This window comes from Mastigoproctus giganteus, chromosome 5 (assembly GCF_048544385.1).
Source record: "Mastigoproctus giganteus isolate SK-2022 chromosome 5, ASM4854438v1, whole genome shotgun sequence".
Classification (NCBI taxonomy): Eukaryota; Metazoa; Arthropoda; class Arachnida; order Uropygi; family Thelyphonidae; genus Mastigoproctus; species Mastigoproctus giganteus.
In genome coordinates, this window is record NC_143579.1 from 103,184,681 (window position 1) to 103,207,082 (window position 22,402).

At 36.0% G+C, this 22,402-nt stretch overlaps 1 protein-coding gene across 1 annotated transcript in view; it reads right to left on the minus strand.

Annotated features, from left to right (window-relative positions):
- The window catches only part of LOC150085599 (condensin-2 complex subunit D3-like), a 154,505-nt gene that overhangs the window by 108,033 nt on the left and 24,070 nt on the right, over positions 1 to 22,402 (minus strand). The window lies entirely within an intron of this gene.

Genomic DNA, 22,402 nt, shown 5'->3' on the forward strand with positions numbered 1-22,402 from the left:
CCCACAGCACTAAACATCTTCCAGCAGCCTGTACTGCAGGTAAACAAAGGATGTTCCTGTGCTTTTGTAATTTCTTCCATGTGCACTCTGGTGCTGATGCTTAAGTGTAAATTAGAAGTGACTCACAAGACCACATGACTTGCCTCCTGACATTTTGCATCCATCTCATTGTTCTAACACCAGTTCAGCTATATCTTCTGGTTGGTGTACGAGATCCATGGCTTCTGTCAAGGTCACCTACTCCCATAATGCATTCTTTTCAAAGATGCTTTGTGATGCCTTGTGACAAATCAAAAGGCATCAGTGTTGTATGTTAAATAAAGAATTTAATTATTCTGCCATTTAGCAACAGATATACTTCATAACTGCTCAACGTATATAGTCATGCTGTCGTGTTGAGAACCACACCCTGTCACCTTATATTTGCAGCCCAAATTGCATCCAATTCACAAACATATTCCAAAAACTTGATTATATTAGTCTTTGAACATTCTTGGTGAATTATTTTCAGCACTAGAAGGGTCCCGTGTCATTATAACACTTTCCTACATATGTACATACTATAACCACTTTAATTTACATACTTTTTTCTGCATAGACTGTTGCATAAAGCACACACATCCACAGTCCTAATGAAACTGGTGAGTATGGGCTTGGCACACCCAGGGTCTTGAGCTGGATATCATCATTCTTCTCTTTCTTGATGATTCCCTTCTACTTCTGACTCTCTCTCTCTCAGGGTAATTCAGAATTTTTTTTTTTTGTGGTGCAGCATAAGCTTCAGGCTTCCTTACACCATATAGCTAATAATAATAAAGTGTCCTTCATTCTTCATAAAGACTTTTGCAAGAATTGTTGCTGAAGTGCACCTACCCTGGGGCCATCAAAGGAAAAAAAATCATACTAAAATGAGATGGCAGAAAATTAATATCAGACATAAATAAATATAATTTTTGCAATAAAAATAGTTAATATCACCAATTAAAATCTTGCAGACATGTAACAAGGATTACCCAGAGGCAGCTCACCAAGGAGTAAATCCTAAAATACAGATTATCTGTATGCTTTACTCTCTGATAAAAGTGACCAATCAATCAATAACACTGATCTGCACAGATACTGATGTTCCCAAAAGTCGTGTTTCTGGGTATACTTTCAGTGCTCATTCTAAAAATCCACTCTTTTTACCTATCACTAAAGCTTTTTTATGAACAGTAAAAATTGTTTTCTTAGATATACATTACATGTATACTTCCTGTGCGACTGACAGGTATAGACATTCTCAGACATGTCAAGAAAGTGAAATGTTTCATCCATATTCAGTTGCTTCCTGGTGCAGTTTTGCTAACTAATACCTGCTTCTAATGTGATTATCACATTCTGTGTCTTTGACAATGGAAACTTATGGTTGGGCGAACAATCCAAATATTTTGTTGCATCTGTGGTAACTACTTTTGATACCATTGCACATGGTACACCACTGTACAAAATGAAGCAGTATGGCATTGAGGACAAATTCCTGCTATAGATAAAGGGATAGTTGAGTCAGATAAGTGGGAGTAATCTTGGAAGCTACTAGGCTTTTTGTTCCAACTAAGAAATACTGTTCTAGGTTTAGCATTAGTAGAGGCATTTGATGCAAGAAAGCAAGCTTATGCAGCATCAGCCAAAAAAAAAAAAATAAATAAATAAAATAAATAAATAAAAAATAGCCACTTTCACTTCACCCCTCTGTTCGTTCGAAATACCTGTCCAGCTGAGCCTTAAACTTATTTAGGCTATCAACGTCCATGACAAGGGATGGAAGTCTGTTCCACCTACCAACCGCCCGCTGGCTAAAGGCAAATTTCCGCACGTCTATCCTACATCTGTCTTTCCTCAATTTGAATTTATGCCCTCTCAGGTGATTAATCTGAGCAAGAGAAAGAATCCCATCAGCATTGAGCATGCTCAAACCATTCAAGGCTTTATACACCTCTATCAGATCACCTCGCTGGTGCCTAGTCTCCAGGCACTGTAATTTGCAAAACTTTAGCCTTTCTTTGTAAGAGCACCCCCTTTGTTCCATTCACCAATCTTGTTGCCCTTCTCTGTACTCGTTCCAGCATCTCTACATCCTTCTTGAAATGAGGCTTCAGACCTGTATACAGTACTCTAGGTGTGGCCTGACCATTGCCTTATACAAGGGAATAATCACCTCCTTATCGATTTTAGAAAAATTCCTATATATCATCAACAATACACCATGAACTACTCTTGCAGCCTGTCTGCACTGCTCAGAAAACTTCATAGCTGCCTGTACAACCACCCTCAGGTCCCTTTCATTCTCTACCACTGTCAGTGTAGTACCACAGAGTTGATACGTTGCTCTGGGGTTGCTGTTTCCCATATGTAGTACTTTACATTTGTCAATGTTAAACTTCATTTGCCACCTCTCAGCCCATCTGCTCAACCTTTCCAGATCCTGTTGCAGTAGCATAGTGTCAGTAGTGTCCTTGACAACCCTGCCAACCTTCGTATCGTCTGCAAACTTGGACATTAAGCTTGATATACCATCATCAATATCATTTATAAATACAGAAAACAATAATGGACCCAACACTGAACCCTGAGGAACTTCACTAATAACATTAGTCCACAAAGAGCAGTTTCCATTGATTACCACTCTGTCTTCTCCCCCTCAACCACCCCTTTATCCATAGCAGCAATTTGCCTCCAATGCCACACTGCTCCAATTTGTGCAGCAGTCTTCATGTGCAACAGTATCAAAAGCCTTTCTAAGATCCAAGTATATAATATCACAGTTATTCCCTGCATCCAGTTCTTTTGTAATTGCATCATAGTATCCAATCAAATTGGTCAGGCAAGACTTCCCCTTAACAAAACCATGCTGTGTCTGAGCTATAACTGAAGTCTTGTCTAGATGATCCTGCAGTGCTTCTGTAACCAGTGTCTCCATTAATTTTCCGGAAACAGAAGTTAAACTAACAGGTCTATAATTACTTGTGTCACCCTTTGATCCTCCTTTGTGAATTGGGGTCACATTTGCACATCTCCAGTCCATGGGTACTTCCCCTGAGTCCAAGGAAGCTCTCATAATTATGGCTAAGGGTTTGCTTACTTCCTTTGCTGCCTCCTTTAATATAACTGGATAGATCCCATCCACCCCAGGTGCCTTTCTTGTATTTATCTTCAACAATTTCTCCTCCACTTTACTCTCAGTTATTACAAGATTCTCTAGCTTACTGCCAGGGTTGAATACACCTCTGGCATTCCTCTCGCTGAATAACTCCTCATGTTTGAATGTCGATGCAAAATATTCATTTAGTTTGTTAGCTACCTGAGCAGGATCATCAACAGTTGACCCATCGATATCAAGTGGACCAATCTGATTCATCCCCTTCCTTCTAGAGTTTACATAAGTAAACTCTAGAAGGGTTTAGCCCCAAATGAACGTCAGATGAACTAATGAGACTTGGGGGCAGAGAATTTATATGCATGGGTGCATATAAATTATCAGGTGACATAGAACCTATGGTAGATATATGCTAGTCTGTAATCAAGTCACAAAGGAGGTTAGGCAAGTGAAGGCACATTATGAGATATCTTTGGCAAAGGTTACAAAGAAAAACAACAAATATTTCTTTACTTACATAAACTATAAAAGGAAGGGGATGAATCAGATTGATCGATTTGATATCAATGGAGAGGGCCAGATTTTTTATCAAACTCTCACAGGGAATTAAATGATTTTGTAATAACTGAGAACAAAGTGGAGGAAAAATTGTTGAAGTTTTTTTTTTTTTTTTGATTTGGTAGTTGTTGGCGCATCGGCTTCTGTGGCCATATTGCACATCCCAAGGTTTTTGCAGTACTTTGATCCAAGCCCGAGGCGGGAATCGAACCCGCGACCTTTGGGTTGCCGGGCAGGTACTTTACCCACTCGACCCTTGTTGAAGTTAAACATAAGAAAGGCACCTGTGGGGGGGGGGGGGATCTATCCAGTTATATTAAAGGAAGTGGCAAAGGAACTAAGCAAACCCTTAGCAATAATTATGAGAGCATCCTTGGAATTCGGGGAAGTCCCCACAGACTGGAGATGTGCAAATGCATCTCCAATTCACAAAGGGAATCAAAGAATGACACGAGTAATTTCAGACCTGTTAGTTTGACTTCTGTTCCAGAAAAAATAATGGAGTCACTGGTTAAAGAAGCATTGTAGGATCATCTACGCAAGACTGCAGTAATAATTCAGACACAGCATGAGTTTGTAAGTGGAAGTCTTGTCTGACCAATTTGATTGGATACTATGATGTGCTCAAAAAGGAGCTGGATGCAAAAAAAATAATAATTTTGATATCATATATTTGGATTTCAGGAAAGCTTTTGATACTATTTCACATAGAAGTGTACTGTATAAATTGGAGCAGCATGGCATTAAGAGCAAGTTGCTATAATGAATAAAAGGGGGGGGGGGTTGAGTGGGAGAAGACAGAGAGTGGTAATCAATGGACACAGCTCTTTGTGGACTAATGTTATTAGTGGTGTCCCCAGGGTTCAGTGTTGGGCCCATTGTTGTTTTGTATATTTATTAAAGATACTGGTGAAGGTATATGAAGCTTAATGCCAAAGTTTGCAGATGATACAAAGGTTGGCAGAGTTATTAATAACAGTAATGACACTATGCTGCTGCAACAGGATCTGGAAAAGTTGGGCGGATGGGTTGAGAAGTGGCAACTGAAGTTTAACATTGACAAATGCAAAGTACTGCATATTGGGTAGAAGTAACCCCAGAGTAACATATGAACTGTGTGGTACTACACTCAGGGTAGTGGATAATGAAAGAGATCTGGGGGTAATTGTGCAGTCAGATATGAAGTTTTCTGAGCAGGGCAGACAAGCTGCCAGAATAGGTCATGGGGTTTTGTCAATCATATACAGGCAACTCTCGGTTTACATAAGTTCAATTTACGAACATTCACTATAACGAACATCACAATTCATTCAAAATGTCAAAGTCACCAATAGATAGAGTTCCTTATAAAACAAAATGCCAAACGTATAGTGAACATAATTGCAAGATTTAAACAAACAAGCTTTTAAAAAATGTATTTATTGCAATAATTATCAGAAAATTATTATATGATAATTATACTGAACTGTTCTTGATTAATAAATTAACCTAGCCAGTAAAAAAACCATTGGTTTATGTGGCATGCCTCATAGAATGTTTTTCATCTGCACCTAGTATCACTTATGTGGAAAATGTTGGACTGATGAAGATATTGATGAGTAAAAGTTGAATACATATGTATGTACAGTACATACATTATGTTAGTATTCATTTTCTTTATTTCTATTCTGTAACTCTATGTTTTTAATTAAAATTAAAAAGTACGATATCTTGTTTTTTATTCTTTTATTTTACATTACATATTGTATATGATAAACCATAACCCATATATACATTATAATAAAACTTATTGTATAGACAAGGGGTTGGCAACCTGCTTCTCTTTGAATATATAACTGCGGCTCTCTAACTTTTAGCCCACAGGTACGACAAGTGCAGCGGGCGACAACGTGAATATAGTATTAGTTTCAAACATTTTCGAACATGAACTATATTAAAAATAAATCATGAAACCATCTGAACAATGCAAATCTCTCAATATTTAAAGATAAAATTACGACATAATTGCCTATAGTTGAGAGACTCGCTCAAGAAATTCAGCAGCAAAAGTCACATTAATTCATATCTAATTGGATGTTTGTTACGTTTTTTCAGTATTAATAAATAATATTTCAAAAAATATAGTTTGTTTTTAATAAAACATTTCCCACTCTATTCCATTTCTTAAAAAACTCCCCCTACCCCAGCTCGAGCTGAGGTGCAGCTTGTTGGATTTTTTTTTTAATTAGATCAAAAATGGCTCTATACTCAAAAAAGGTTGCCGCCCCTGGTACAGACCATTCGATGTTTAGACATGGTTTTAATGCTTTAAAATGGCTGCTAACGTATACAATATGTATCATAAAAGCTCAGGAATGCACGACACACATAATGAATAACCTCTTGGAACGGAACTTGTTCTTAAAAACCAAGAGTTCCGTGTAAACAATGTTGCGAGCAAGGATAAAGAGTTGATTATTACCTTGTTTGAGGCAAAGGTCAGGCCACACCTTGAATACTGCATACAGGTCTGGAAGCCTCACTTTAAGAAGGATGTAGAGTTTCTAGAACAAGTACAGAGAAAGGCAACAAGATTGGTGAGGGAAGGGAACAAAGGGGGTGCTCTTATGAATAAAGGCTAAGTTCTGCAAACTGCAGTGTCTGGAGACTAGGCACCTGCGAGGCAATCTGATTGAGGTGTATAAGGCATTGAATGGATTGAGCAGGCTTAATGCTGATAGGATTCTTCCTCTTGCTCAGATTACAAACCTGAAAGGCACAAACTGAAATTGAGGAAAGACAGTTGTCAAATAGATGTGCAGAAATTTTCCTTTAACTAGCAGGTAGTTGATTGCTGGAATAAACTTCCATCTGTCGTTGTGGAAGTTGATAGCTTAAATAAATTCAAGGCAGAACTAGACAAACATTTGGAATGAATGCATGGGTGAAATGGGAAGGATTTTTTTTTTTGGCTGAAACTGTATAAGCTTGCTTTCTTGCATCATATGCCTCTACTAATGCTATGACAGGGTGGTAATCAATGGACACTGCTCTTGGACTAATTTTATTAGTGGAGTCCCCCGGGGTTCTGTGTTGGGCCCATTGTTGTGTTCTGTTTATTGATGATACTGATGAAGATATATCAGGCTTAGGCCTGACGTAGCTGAGTGGTCAGGAGCAAGAGTGCATAGTATGCTTTCCTTGAGTGGACCGGGGTTCAAGCCCGTGACTACAGAATACGATAAATACTTGTATTGATGATTTATTGTAAACTCTACTGACTTGGTTGTTGTCGCGGAGTATAAACAGAAAAGTTATTTATTTTAGGCCCGACCTAGTCGAGTGGTCAGTAGCAAGAGTGCATAGCACACATTCCTTTTTTTTTTTTGTTTTTACTAAGATAATGAGTATGTGTGTTATTTTTAGTAAACGTTCTGCATCATGCTATAAAATTTTCCCATAGTTTCCACTAATTTTAAAAAGTTCCACTAATTCTAAAAAGTATCATGATGGAATAATTTATCAGCTTTTCCTCGAAATGCTAGTGATTGACCTGCCAAAAATTGCACAACACTAATTAGTCTCTCCATGCCAATGCCTTTTTTCAGCATCGATTAATCTTTGGTTTTCACAATGTGGTTTTTTCTGTTCTAGGATGCAACACTAACTCTTTCCAAATTTTAAAAGATTTGCTTTTTATTATTTTTATTTTTTTGTGCATTTCTAATGTGGACCTAGATTTTTCCACACTGAAAAGCCTTTACTTGGCCAAGCACACCTGTCGAAGGAAAATAGTTCACAACAAAAACAATAAACTTAATCATTTGTTATGGAGTAAATAAGGCAAGATTTTTCAATCACTTCATTGTTACTTAAGTTTCTGTTATAAAAATTTATTGAAAATTGCCAACCATCATTTTGGGGAAACTTAAAATTTGAGTCAGACACTTTCAGAGTCCTTTTTTTACAATAAGTTGTCTAATATTATCATTTAATATGTTTGGCCACAAAAATGGATCATTAGAAATTTGAGTAGTATCACTATTAATAATTACTGATACAACTTTTTCTACATCTTGCACACAACATATTGGAGATTTGTTTTCTTTATTCTCGCAAGTACGCAACAAAGAAGTTGAAGATGAAGGGAGAATGCCAGTTTCACAAGAAGTTTTGTTTGTTGTAGAAATTTTACTCAATATAAAGCGATCCATAGCTTTCGACTATTTTTCATTCTGCTCGTTTCTGAATTTTTTCTTTTTGATGTTCTCCCAGCCGCTCAGTTTTCTTTTCACGCTTCCACCCGTTAATTCAGGATATGTACTTTTTGAAAAGTTTCGACCAGCTAACAATAACAGACATATTGTAAAACGCATTTTGACAAAATTACACAAAACCAATATTGAAATTAATTAAATTAATGTATGATAATTTCAAATTTATAAAATAAATCCACGGAAAAATTCAGTACAGTAAAAAAATAAAAGTTAATATATTTAAATGAAGGTTCTTCAATAAACAAACAAACTAAAATGTAATATAATTTATTACTGAATTTTTACAAACATACACGAATGCCATATGTAAGTAAAACGCAGTAAACTATAATGTCCTCTGGAACACGTTTAAACTTATTTAAGATTTTTCACTATTATGACATAGAAAAATAAAGGCTTTACCTTAAAATCAAAGAAGCCAGTTCCTTTGCACGTTGATAAAAATATATTTGCTTCTTTGCAGTTCGACATATGCACTTAAGTGAGATGAAAGGAATAAATAATTTTCTTTCTTAAGATTATTACTATAATTAATGCCACTCATATACCATGTGAAATTAATAATATGGTTTATTAAGCTAATCGCCTAAACCACTATACATTTAAGGTGGCATTTCAGGCATCTTGCCAATGCCATCATCAGACCATTCCGTTTGGGGCAGAAAACTATAAAGGATTACAAATTTGAATATATTACAATTGCATATAAGTTAATTAATTGTGAATTACAAGTCTAAAGTATTAAGTTCGATACCATTACAATAGAAAACAGATATTAAATTAAGAGAAACCAAATACACGATTATGTTACCTGCTGACAGACTCCTCTTGCCGATGCTCTCAGAAACTTGATGTGCATACAAGAAAGGGGTGCTGCCAGCAGTTAATTTATAGGTAAAGGATTAAGACCATTAGAAAAATGGAATGGTGCAAAGTTTTCTACCATGGATCTGGTGGTTCTGGGGAAGTGGAAGCCTAGAGTGACCATTGCTCTCATACTCCGAACATCAGGGTTGGTGTGCGGGCTGGTTCTGCGGGTCTGAAGGGGGTTTATGTGGGCCATTCCTCTGGATATCTGGAATATTTTCTGCTCCCCAACAGCATGGTCTGGTCTGATGATGGGTGCCAGTAAAATGCCCGAAACGTCACCTTAAATGTATAGTGGTTTACGCAATTAGCTTAATAAACCATATTATTAATTTTACGTGGTGAGTGGTATTAATTATAATAATAATCTTAATGGAAAACAACCACGTAACATCCTTCCCTAACTATATTTCTTTCTTAAATAATTGTCCTTAAATGCAAGAGGGTGAGGTGTGAATATTTACTGTAATTAAATTTTAAGCCTTCATACCTACCCTACCCACACTTTTGATAGAATAATCAAGGCCTGCACTCAGCATTACAAGGGTATTACCAGAATTTTATGGTCCGACTAACAGTATACCAGCATGTATTTCCAGACTCAACGTCATTGAAGGATTATGGATTACTGTACCCATCGCTGTGTTATATTTGTATAATTGTAGATAGTGAAAACATAATAGCACAATAAATAATAAAAGATATTTTGTATTTTGGGTAGAGAGAAAATAAAAATTTGATATTAAATGTTAAATGTAAAACATATTTCATTAATGGCGGGGCAGATATTTTAGGCAGTGCCTGTGGCAAGTACCTCACTTGCACACCCCTAGTCCCGGCCTCATGTCCCATCAATAATTTATAAAACATTTGCTCATAGAGATCCCTATCTCTATGAGCAAATGGATCATCCTAGGTCATAATGCCACTGTATAAGGCAAATGTGGGACCACACTTGGAACACAGTGAACAAGTATGGAAACCACACATAAAAAAAGAAATGGAGCTTCTTAAAGGGTCCAAAGACAGACAACATGCCCAGCAAGATTGGCAAAAGGGTGCTCATATGAGGAAAGACTCATATGAACTCTGTGTGCTGTAGAGCTTGGAAACTAACAACTTAGAAGAGATTGGGTGGTTGAGGCTGTTAGCTTGGGGAAATTCAAAGCTCAGCTGAATAGATAACAGGCACTTATGTGACAAGGAGTCAAATAGGTAGATTATTTATTCTTTTTTTTTTTTTTTTTTTTTTTGGCTGTAACAGCAAAAGACCAGAGCTTTCTTATGCCATATACCTAATATTAATGCTAAGTGATGTCAACATCATCAGCTCATGCAAGCGCCATAATTTATAAGAACTTTTTTTTTATAAATTATGTTTTCTGCTTTTGTGGGCAGTAGAATTTAAACTGCTCATAATACAATGTTCTTAATTCTCACAGCAGAACAAACTTGCCTCTGTAACAAGTTATCTTGATTATACTTCTTTCGAACTGATGACTTGCCAAAAGTTCGACTGTTTGTTTAAGATGAGATAAGGCTGCTGTTAAAGTATGTTTCAAAACTAGCTGGTCCCTCATCAAATAGCAGGTGGTCTCTAGTAACACTTAGACAAAACAGACTCTCATTTCATATACCACATGCTCAAACATCTAATAACTTCTTTAACTGGCTTATCTGAGTGTTCCTACTATAGACCATCTGCTATCTGATGAGAGACCAACTGGTACTGAAAGGCTGTCATAGCAGTCTTATCTGTTAAACAATGGAAAATCAACCTTTTGATGAGGCATTCTGTTTGAAAGTAATTAAATACCATGGCAACTTATTGTAAAGCTAAGTTTGTTCTATTGTGAGAATTAAGACCACTGCATTGTCTATACAGTTTAAACTGTTTTTGTGGCTAGCAAAATTTAAACAACAAAAACAATACTGCAAGTACCTTATAAAGTAAAAAATGTCACCCTTTTTATCTTGGATTCTTAAAAATAAATGCAATCATTGGTACCAGTGCTTGACATTTCTGGATTTTAATTTTTTTTTAAATGTGATGGATTCTACAGAATTTATAGTGTTTCATTTCTTGCATTGAAATAAAAATGCCAGTTCTTTACTAATCTGTATGTAATTGATTAACAGGATCCTTTCACAGAAATGTGTTATCTTTGGACAGTTCTCAGTCATTTCAGGATATTTTTTATTTGCTATATCAACTGCTCCTTTAAACCAAAGCCCTTTAAAACACTGGGCTTTAACTACAGCAGCAACAACTGGGCTTGTTGTTGCTGCTGTAGTTAAGGTTTTTTGACACACGGGAATCCTGGTCTATAATGTGCCTATTCACAATCTACTTGTCACTAAACCTTACATTTTATGATGATTAGAGCCAATTATATAAATTTGTGCATAAGTAGTGAAACAGTTCTTCAAAATGCATCATTACCAAGAATGTGTGATAAAGTTAATGGTTCCTGCAAGTTCAATAAAAAGGTAAAGATGGGTTCCCATATACTTGACTGTTGAAGACATTTAACAAGGATGTCTGTTAGCTAGGATTGGCAGAATGAACAATGAGGATGGTTCTTTCCCATTAGCAAAAGCAGATGAGTTGGATGGGAATGACCAATGCAGTCTTGCCAGAATTACTTCTTTTCACCTGCTTCAGTGAAACTAGATGTCCACAACTGCAGTTCTTTTTTTTTTTTTTTATCTGCAAGAGTTTATTATTGATTTAAATTTGCCACAGTTAAGGCCAGTGATTCCTACATGCTGTTTTAATAATGGATTTAATAAGTGTAGAGCACTTTCAGGGTGACAGGAGGGTCCAGTGTCAGGATGTTTCCCAGCACAATCCATATTCATTACCTGGGATGCCAACATAACCCAGGATCCAGCAGAAGGTGACCATCTGGTTGAATGTTTGATAGTGACAATCTATATCAGATCTGTTTCAGGATGAGATAAAAGGGAGAAAAATATAGGCTTAAGGAGTCTGTGTGTGTGTGTGTGTGTGTGTGTGTAGTAGTAGTAGTAGTGGCATGTGATGCAAGAAAGCAAATGTATGAGCTTATGCAGCATGAGCCAAAAAAAAAAAAAAAAAAAAAAATCACACCATTCCCTCCAAATGCCTGTCCAGTTACCTATCAACTTCCACAACGACAGATGGAAGTTTGTTCCAGCAATTAACCACCCGCTGGCTAAAGGCAAATTTCCACACATCTATTCTACATCTGTCTTTTCTTAATTTGAATTTATGCCCCCTTAGGTTCATAATCTGAACAAGTGGAAGGATCCCATCAGAATTCAGCGTGCTCAACCCATTCAAGGCCTTATATACCTCAATCAGATCACCGTGCAGGTGCCTAGTCTCCAGCCACTGCAATTTGCAGAACTTAAGCCTCTCTTGGTAAGAGGATCCCTTCATTCCCCTCACCAATCTTGTTGCCCTTCTCTGTACACGCTCAAGTAAATCTACATCCTTCTTAAAATGAGGCCTCCAGACCTGTACGCAGTACTCAAGGCGTGGCCTGACCATTGCCTTATACAGAGAGATAATCACCTCCTTTTCCCTGCTAGCAAAATTCCTATATATCATTAACAAAACCCCATGACCTGCCCTGGCAGCCTGTCTGCATTGCTCAGAGAACTTCATATCTGCCTGCACAATTACTCCCAGGTCTTTTTCATTTTCTACCACCTTAAGTGTAGTACCACCCAGTTGGTACGTTTCTCTGGGGTTACTTCTACCCATATGCAGTACTTTGCATTTGTCAAGGTTAAACTTCAGTTGCCCCTTCTTAGCCCATCTGCCCAAATTATCTAGATCCTGTTGCAGTAGCACACTGCCATTACTGTCATTAACAACCCTGCCAACCTTTGTATCATCTGCAGACTTCGACATTAAGCCTGATATACCTTCATCAATATCATTGATAAATATACAAAACAACAGTGGACCTAACACCGAACCCTGTGGGACTCCACTAATAACATTAGTCCAAGAAGAGCAGCACCCATTGATTACCACCCTCTGTCTTCTCGCACTTAACCATCCTTTGATTCATTGTAGCAACTTACCCTTAATACCATTCTGCTCCAATTTGTACAATAGTCTTCCATGTGCAACAGTGTCAAAAGCTTTCCTGAAATCCAAATATATGATATCAAAATTATTTTTTGCATCCAGTTCCTTTGTAACCACATCATAATATCCTATCAAATTTGTCAGACAAGACTTTCCCTTAACAAACCCATGCTGTGTCTGAATTATTGCTGCAGTCTTGTCTAGATGATCCTGCAATGCATCTTTAACCAGTGACTCCATTATTTTATCCGGAACAGAAGTTAAACTAACTGGTCTGTAATTATTTGTGTCACCCTTCGATCCCCCTTTGTGAATTGGGGATACATTTGCATATCTCCAGTCCGTGGGAACCTCCATGGAGTCCAAGGATGCTCTCATAATTATGGCTAAGGGTTTGCTTAGTTGCTTTGCCGCCTCCTTTAATATAACTGGATAGATCCCATCCACCCCAGGTGCTTTTCTTACGTTTAACTTCAACAATTTCTCTTGCACTTTGCTCTCAGTTATTACAAAATCATTAAGTATCTTGCTACAATTTGATAACCTTCTGCCATTTTCAAACCTTAATAATTCCTCACATGTGAATGTAGATGCTAAATGCTCATTCAGTTTGTTTGTTATCTGAGCAGGATCATCAACAGTCGAACCATCGATGTCAAGTGGACCAATCAGATTCATCCCCTTCCTTTTAGAGTTTATATAAGTAAAGAAATCCTTGCTGTTTTTCTTAGCATCTTTTGCCAAGGATTTCTCGTAATCTGCCTTCGCCTGCCGAACCTCCTTTGTGACCTGATTACAGACTAACTTATATCTGCCATAGGCTTCTGAGTCGCTTGATAATTTATATGCATCCCATGCATTTTACTTCTCTGTTACGAGTCACATTAGTTCATTTGACAACCATTTAGGCCTAAACCTTTAACAATATTTCTTAATAGGTATGAAACTTTGTGTGTGTGTGTTTAGGATTGAGATTCATAGTGGTGTAAGTCAGTCTATTCTGATTTTTGAGAAAAGGTGTTTTGTGTTTACATTCATAAAAAACTCAAAACATTTAATTTATTGAATTGTGATACTCCTGGAGGTAAAAAAACTAAAAATTTACATGAGCTTGACAATTTTCGTTAATATTCAATTTTTTGGTCAGCAGTGTTTATATAATTGACCTACACCATTATGTTTCTAAGTAGTTTACCTATTTTGAAATGGTAAATTACTGTAAGGAAATGATGACTGTTACCAAAACTATGATTTCATACAGAAAAGATTATATTTTTTTCCTGTAAAAAGTACACTACAACAAAAATTTTAAAAAACCTGACCAATAGGCACATTTGGAATTTTTTGTCAGTTAAGTTAAGATTGTCTTAGTTGCTGCAGAATGATCATAAAAAAACTAAGATGAACACAATAATTTAATTATAATGTAAAAGATGATCACAAAATTTTAAAAAAATTATAGTTGCTTTTTATTCTCATTTTTTTTAAAAAAAGCAATTAAAAAGTCATCATCACTAATTTGATAATCATAAAACACTTTCACCACAAACTACTGTTTATGCTTCATCTTCCTCGTAGTCAGATAATGGACCTAGATAATCAACTTTTTTTGAGCTTCTAATACCTTTAAAGAAGGCATGGTGAACTGGAGGAATGTATTTGAGAAGGTATAGCATGTCTCTTTTCTTTAGAAAGTTCAGCACTCTAGGACCATCATACAACTTTTCTTGTTCAATACTTTTCAAGCTCTTAGGTCAACCTTCCTTATTGGGTTTGACATTCAGTTCCCTGAAAGGGATGTCTTCATCCAATGTACACTTGTAGAAAATTGTGAATGGGTTTTCCTTTTTCATAATGGAGCCACTGTATCTTCAACCAGTTTACATGTTTGCCTTCAACATTCTTCTTCCATTTTGTTATGCCTTTTTCGAGAGCTTCTGTTTTCAAAAAGTCATATTGTTGCATCTTTACAACCATAAATCAGACTTCATAGTATCATACCATCTGTCCGGAACATAGATAATCTTGTTTTTTCCAGCTTGCGTAATCAGCCCAAAGTCTGAGTCATTTCGAAGGTAAGAGTGGCCAGAAACCATGAACTTGTAGTCTATGACTTCAACTGAAGTTTCTTGAATCAGTTTCATTAACAATAAGGATACCTCGAAGTTCTGATTTTGGCAAGTGCATGTGCCACTGTATATCATCACGTTTTTTTTTTTTTTCTGTTCAACTTAATATGCTTAGTCAGGCAAGAAGCAATCTCTTGTGAACCTCTGGACGCAATGGTCTCATCCCAAATGTAGCCAAGATTATTTGTGATGTCATGCAAACCTAAATTATAGCAGTATATATTGTCTATAGTAGGCCTCAGAAACAGTTACTTTTGGCAGGGCTTTTTGTAAATCTATCATGACTGTATAGATGTCAGAATTTCCTCAGACCTTTTTCCCATTAGCCCTTTAGTTTATTTCTTGCTTTTTCTGCTTTTGCCATATGCAAAACATGTTGCCCCTCCAAATCACCTGTCCTTTTTTTTGTCCTTTTCTACATCAATCGACTGTTTATATTTGCCACAGGCCTTGCAAGTGTCCTTTTGAGGAAAGTCAAAATGTAAATTAAATTCTGTGTTGAAGACATATCCATAGTAATACTCTTTAAGAAGTTCAGTCTCTCTTTGCTCACACCATTCATAATAAAGCACATACATTTTTCTTACATTCAAGTCAGGGCTAAGGAACTTCTTGTTCGGATTATCTTTTCGAGTGTAATGACTTTGAAAATATTCGAAAAATATTAATGTGATCCTTAAGTAACTGTTTTGTGCCGCTACACGTTTACCCCTTAAATCTTCTCCTGCAGACTTCCCCTTCCTTACTTTTTCTAAAGCTCGTGTCACCCTTCCATCAGATACAACTTAAAATACAACATCAGATACAATATAAATGAAAAAGACCTGAGAGTAATTGTGCAGTCAGATATGAAGTTTTCTGAGCAATGCAGACAGGCTGCCAGGGCAGGTCATGGGGTTTTGTCAATGATATATAGGAATTTGCTAGCAGGGAAAAGGAGGTGATTATCCCTCTGTATAAGGCAATGGTCAGGCCACGCCTTGAGTACTGCGTACAGGTCTGGAGGCCTCATTTTAGGAAGGATGTAGATTTACTTGAGCGTGTACAGAGAAGGGCAACAAGATTGGTGAGGGGAATGAAGGGATCCTCTTACCAAGAGAGGCTTAAGTTCTGAAAATTGCAGTGGCTAGAGACTAGGCACCTGCGCAGTGATCTGATTGAGGTATATAAGGCCTTGAATGGGTTGAGCATGCTGAATTCTGATGGGATCCTTCCACTTGTTCAGATTACGAACCTAAGGGGGCATAAATTCAAATTAAGAAAAGACAGATGTAGAACAGATGTGCGGAAATTTGTCTTTAGCCAGCGGGTGGTTAATTGCTGGAACAAACTTCCATCTGTCATTGTGGAAGTTGACAGGTTAAATAAATTTAAGGAGGAACTGGACAGGCATTTGGAGGGAATGGTGTGATTTTTTTTTTTTTTGGCTGATGCTGCATAAGCTCATACACTTGCTTTCTTGCATCACATGCCACAACTACTACAACAACAAAAGTGTCGAGAAAGAATATTTTACAACACGTACTGTGATAGTTTCTTTTTGAATGTCAGACAGATTTGTACATTGCTTTCCTCCCTAACTGCCATTCCAAGGTTCATGATGTATAAGATTGCATAAATATGCATTTTGCCGAGAAAAATTGGCCATAGATATAAAATTGCTTTCTCCTTTCCTCTTCTGTTAAGGACTCTATGCATCTTTTTTTTACGACCACAATCTAAGTTTTCAAACTGCTTACACTCAACTTGTATTCCTTTTGAGTTCACATACGCCTGAGCTGAACTGTGAAGTCTTCTGGCTACAGCTCTTTTTGACTCTTTCCTTTTACATTTTCTAGGTCTGAAGGATATTTTCCTGGAATGCTTCTTCTACTTGGTTGGTCTCTTTACATGCTCCATTTCTCGAGATTAATTATAATTAATCTCCAGAAGGTTTTTCTTAAACTTAAAGGACATCTTGCTACATGAAAACGTGAAATGCGAAAAGACATCTTGCTACAACAATACAAACTTGAAACAACCTCCATCATACAAGCTGTTTAGGATCAGAATGGAGTAAGTCAAACTTACTTCACTATGATTCTAAACCTTTTAACTATTCAAAACTATTAACTATTCAAAATAAGTATTCAAAACTATTCAAAATAAGTGCTGACATCTCTTGGTTAGAACTGCAACTTTGACTTAGCTATGAAACTAAACAGTGGACACCTAGAGAAGGCAGGAAATATGAACAGCTCATATTTATAAAATTACTGACTTACACCACTATGATTCTCAACACCCCATATATATATATATATATATATATATATATATATACAGTGCTTTTTTTGAGATGGTACGCCGCAACGGTATGGTGTAGCGGCAATTTATTAACAGTGACATGTGACATTTGGATGCTGTACACTTCAAAATTTGTAATATTCCGTAAATTTTTTCGCATGTTTACCTACTTTTCAAATAAGCTTAAAGTTATTTAACTAAAGTTGCATCTCACTGTCTATTGTTAAGATATCTACCATATAAAACTTTATAACCATTTTTAGAATTGTAAATTTCTCGGTCGGACCTCTGTTTAACTAACTCCTTTTAGAGCAATTTTTTTTGAATCCCTTGGAAATTACATTTAAAATAGTTTCAGTTGAGCGAAGAAAATTTTCATATAACGAATGGCTTAGGAGAGACTTAACTGCATACACACTGTTCGTACTTTTGGCCTTTGGGCAATTTAGGAAATTAGTGCTGCTGCTAAGCAAGAATTGAGAGATCTAAAGGAATTACCATTCTACAGCTTAGTGGCACCTAGTAACTTAGTAAAACCTGTCCCACATACGGAGAAGTCGCGCTGGTCAACAGTGAGCAGATCAAGGGGTATTCCCAATGAAATGTGGTTCACGTTCTACTGCAGTGGTGTCCAACCATTTCTCATACCAGGGGCATATTCAAAGTTAGAATTCTTTCTGGGACCAACACAGTGATTTGAGAAAAATTTGTGTGTTACATTTTTTTTCCATATCTTGTTACATGTAAAAGGAAGTTGCTGTTTTCATGTTACTGTTTTTTATTTTCAGGTTATATATAAAAAATACAAATTCCCAATACTTTTATGTGTAACAAATCTATGTAACTAATTTATTTTTTATATTTTATTAAAATTATAAATAATGTGGCTTTCTTTTGTCTTTCAAAAAAAAAAAAAAAACCCTTACTTTTGCCCTTTAAATGATCACTTAATGAGAATTTTTTGATAATTAGCAAAATTTAAAATGCTGTTTTAATTCACTTTCTGCGCTGGCCGTAGGTTGGACACTGGTGAGAATCAACTGTAAGCGCCCCGTTCGAGAATTAGGAGGGAGTGATTTTCTTTTACCCCCACAAATCGAAGTGAAGGAGAAATCATTTGTTATCCACATTTTTCCATAAATTTTCCCTATCTCTGTTTACATGGCCACAGTAGCTGAATATCCGAATAATGCCGACATTTTGGACAGTTTCAATAAAAAATAAAAAATTTAAAAAAAAATTCAAATTTAAGAACTAGTGACAATATTGATGATGAGAGAAACAAAATGAGGACAACAAAGGTATTAAACCTTCTAAACATGAAATGTTGGCATTTGGTGAGAATGAATTTAGAAAATTGTCAATTAGGCTTAAGTTAAATGAAAGAGATACAATTCATCAGGAATACCTAATCAGGAATTCATTTCAGGAATACCTAATCGAAAAGACGGTTTTTGGAAAAATTGAAGAGCATCTGATGAATGCTCTGAGTACGATACCAATTTCGTCGAGTGAATGTGAATGAGGATTTTCACAAATGAATCTGATTGTCGGCCCAACCAGAGCTTCGTTGATGATAAAAACAGTTTTCACTACTGTTTCTTAAAATTGTGGCCCACCGCTGACCCAGCAAAATATGTCGATTCGTGGCTGCTTCGGAAACATCATTCAGACACAAACAGTAAGAAGTTGGCATAGTGTGTTGGATGAGAACTCAATAAAAATTTGGAATATTCTATAAAAACTTGATTATGAAATTATTTTTATTTATTTTTTTACTAATTTTTTATATGCTTGAATAATAAATTTATGCTTAATAAACTGTGTTAATATACTTAATTTGTTGTTCTTATTCCAAAAACATTACTACTAAGTAACAATATCAGGAAATAATTTTTTAGAGTACTGTACTTTTCATGTCCTTTTAATTTTCCTGTTAGCAAAGAATGAGTACTGGCACCTATTTTTTTACAAAAAAAGCACTGTGTGTGTATGTGTGTATATATATATATATATATATATATATATATATGTATATATATATAATATAATAATTTATTTAATATAATATAATAATTATTTAATAATAATAATAATAAAATTTAATAATAAAATATATAATAATTATTATATAACTTAATAATTTTATATATTTGTAACACTTAATAATGTTATATATATTTTACAATTTAACTCTGGAATATTTGGATTCTATATATATATATATATATATATTGAAAGTGTGAAGGAGAAAGCTGTTACTGTTGAATTTATGGTACACATGAGAAGTTAAAAAGAGATGAGGTAACACAACTATAAAGAACAAGAAGAAAAGAATAAGAGATGAGGTAAAATAATATAAAATAAAATAACAGGTCAGAGGTCATCCACCGAAATTATGAGAAAGAGGGCAATACGTAAGCCCTGTTTGAGACATAGTCTGTATGCTCATGAACGTGCTGTGAAATGAGTTTGAATTTAGTGGCAGAAATAGGGCCGAATAAGGTATGCCAATAATTATATATAGAGCATATAGATCGTGGATGAAATCCACGATCTATATGCTCTATATATGATCTACATGATCTGTAATCATGTAGAAAGGTGTACTTTCCTGGCTTCAGGAAGGCTAATTGAGTGATGCCAGGAGTTCAGATGAGTATTTTCCAAATATATTTGATTACGGAATTTTAACAATCAGCTTTTTGCTTTGACATTATGCAGTAGGTTCCATGTGGGCCAGCAGCACTACTGGATGTTTTGTTGAGAGATTCTGAAAGTTCTGTTGATGAGAGTGGCTGATTGTGCAGGTGTGCAACCATAGCAGAAAAATACATTCTACATTGTTCTACAGATGCCTTAACTTTTTGAAAGATTAGGTTTTAAGCAGATACTGCCGATATACTAGCAAATGATTCAGCTAAGGTGTTCAAGTATTTGTGCCAGTGAGGAAAACTCCTGCCCCTTTCTAGCTTAGTAACAATGCTGGATGGGGACTGCACATATTTGCCATTAAGCATTTGCCTCCATATGACTCTAGTGTTCATGTCCTTGTTAATGGTTGATGAAAAACTAACACAGGCATCTTTCTTTCTTTTTGGCAGAACTTGGTTTTCAGTCTTTTAGATATAACGAAAGTACCCTACAACTACATTAGTTGTAGGGAATTTTTAAAACAAATTGTACACTCATTTTTTCCTGTTTAATGTGCATACATTACTGATTCTACCAGTAATTGTTGTCTTTGCATTTTGCTGCAAAAGATTTTTATATTACAGAGGTATCAGCTTGTAAAATCTGTTTAGTTATATATTCAGTGTCATTATATATGGGCCGAGATTGGACTTATACCATCATCAAATTGAATGCAAAGGCATATCCATTCCAGTGTGCCCCACAAAATTTCCAAATTGCAATGCAGTAGAGCTGAGTGCAGAGAATCAGTAAATGGTCACCATTTAGTGGATTATTAAGGACTGACTACTGTGTATTAGTATATATGGCAGGAGAACAGATTGAAAGGTCTATGGCAGTCATGGATCCTGCAGAAAAATGGTTATAAGTAGACTCAACAGTATTCAACAGGATTAAGTTAATAAGCAACAAGCAGTAATTCCATTAGCTTACCTCTCTTGTCAAATACTGGAGATCCCAGGTAAGCAGAATTGAGAGAGCAGTTGAGCTATTAGATTTTCTTGATCATCTGAGAAGAATGAGAAATTAGGAGGGGGATATATAGAAACTACTGTAAGACTGATACCAACTACAGTGCACACTGCCGCTACTTCTAAAGAAGTTTGAAAAGAAACATAATTGGATAGAATATTGTTTCTAACAAGAACCAGCACACACCACAAGCTGGAAAATCAATGCTCCTATCTCGTCTAAAGATAGTAAAATTTTTAATGGTGGGATACTAGTGAATTTAAATAAATTTCCTGCAACAATATGCCTTCCTGCTCAAATCAATCAAAAAGATTGTGTAAATCTTTCTTTGCATTGGATTCTTCCCATTATGTGGGTTTGATGGGTAATTTTCGATTCTGAATGCTTTTTAGATGTAGATTGCTTGTGCCGATCTGTTTTGTAATTTTTCAGGAAAGAAGGGATATGTTATATCCTTCTCATTGTTCACATGGGGTTCTAAAATTCCATCACATGAATCATTTTGTTTGTCATTCTGGTGGAGTGTGATGGTTTCTGTCACTTTTTATTTTGTTGCCTTTAGAGAAACATTGGCTAAAATGGAAATTGGAGTATTACTGGTTTGTTTGGTTGTTTGTTGTGAGGGACACTGTTTGGAATTATGGAGCAAGAAACATGCTCAATCAGCAATAGACATATCTGAAGGAACTGATATATCTGTTTGAATACTTCCTGACTTAAAATGCTGAGCAGCTGTGGCATACATACTTTTACTCTGTTTTCATTATTTTGTCTTCTTGCCAATAAGTATGAGTCTTTGTTCTCCATTTTATATTTCTGAATTTTTTCCTCTTCCTTCCAAAGCAGGTTTTGGAGAATGCTGAGTTTGGGCAAAGGAGAGAGGTAACATTGCAAACAGCTTGGTTGTGCTCTTTGGATTGACAATTAGGACATATTGCCTGACCTCAGCATGCAGTTTGGGAGTAGCTGTATTTTTGACACTTGTAGCACCTGATGGAGTTGGGGATGTAAAGTCAGACAGCAGCAGAAAAAGCCTGCTTAATGCTTTGTTGGAAACAAGACTACTATCTTTTCAAGTCGTGATTCTCCTTGCTTGAATGATTCTTTGTTCACATAGCCCTGCTCCAATATAGTTAATAAATCCAATTCTGTTATTACTCCCTTTGGGGAGTTTAAGGTGGCAAGATGGGTAGCTTTTATTGAGTTTGAGCCAAAGGTAGTAGCTTAAAAGCCTTACATAATGTTGGGAGTGAGTAATCTATCCCATGAGATCATCAGACCTAGAGTCACCTTATTGTTTTCAGTGAACCTGAGGCAGGCTCAATACAGTTCTGCATAAAGAAGGGAGATAATTTATCCAGAGGCTCTTATCACTTCTTGAGGTGTTGTTTTCAACTTCTTGGGTGGAGAAAGTCATTTT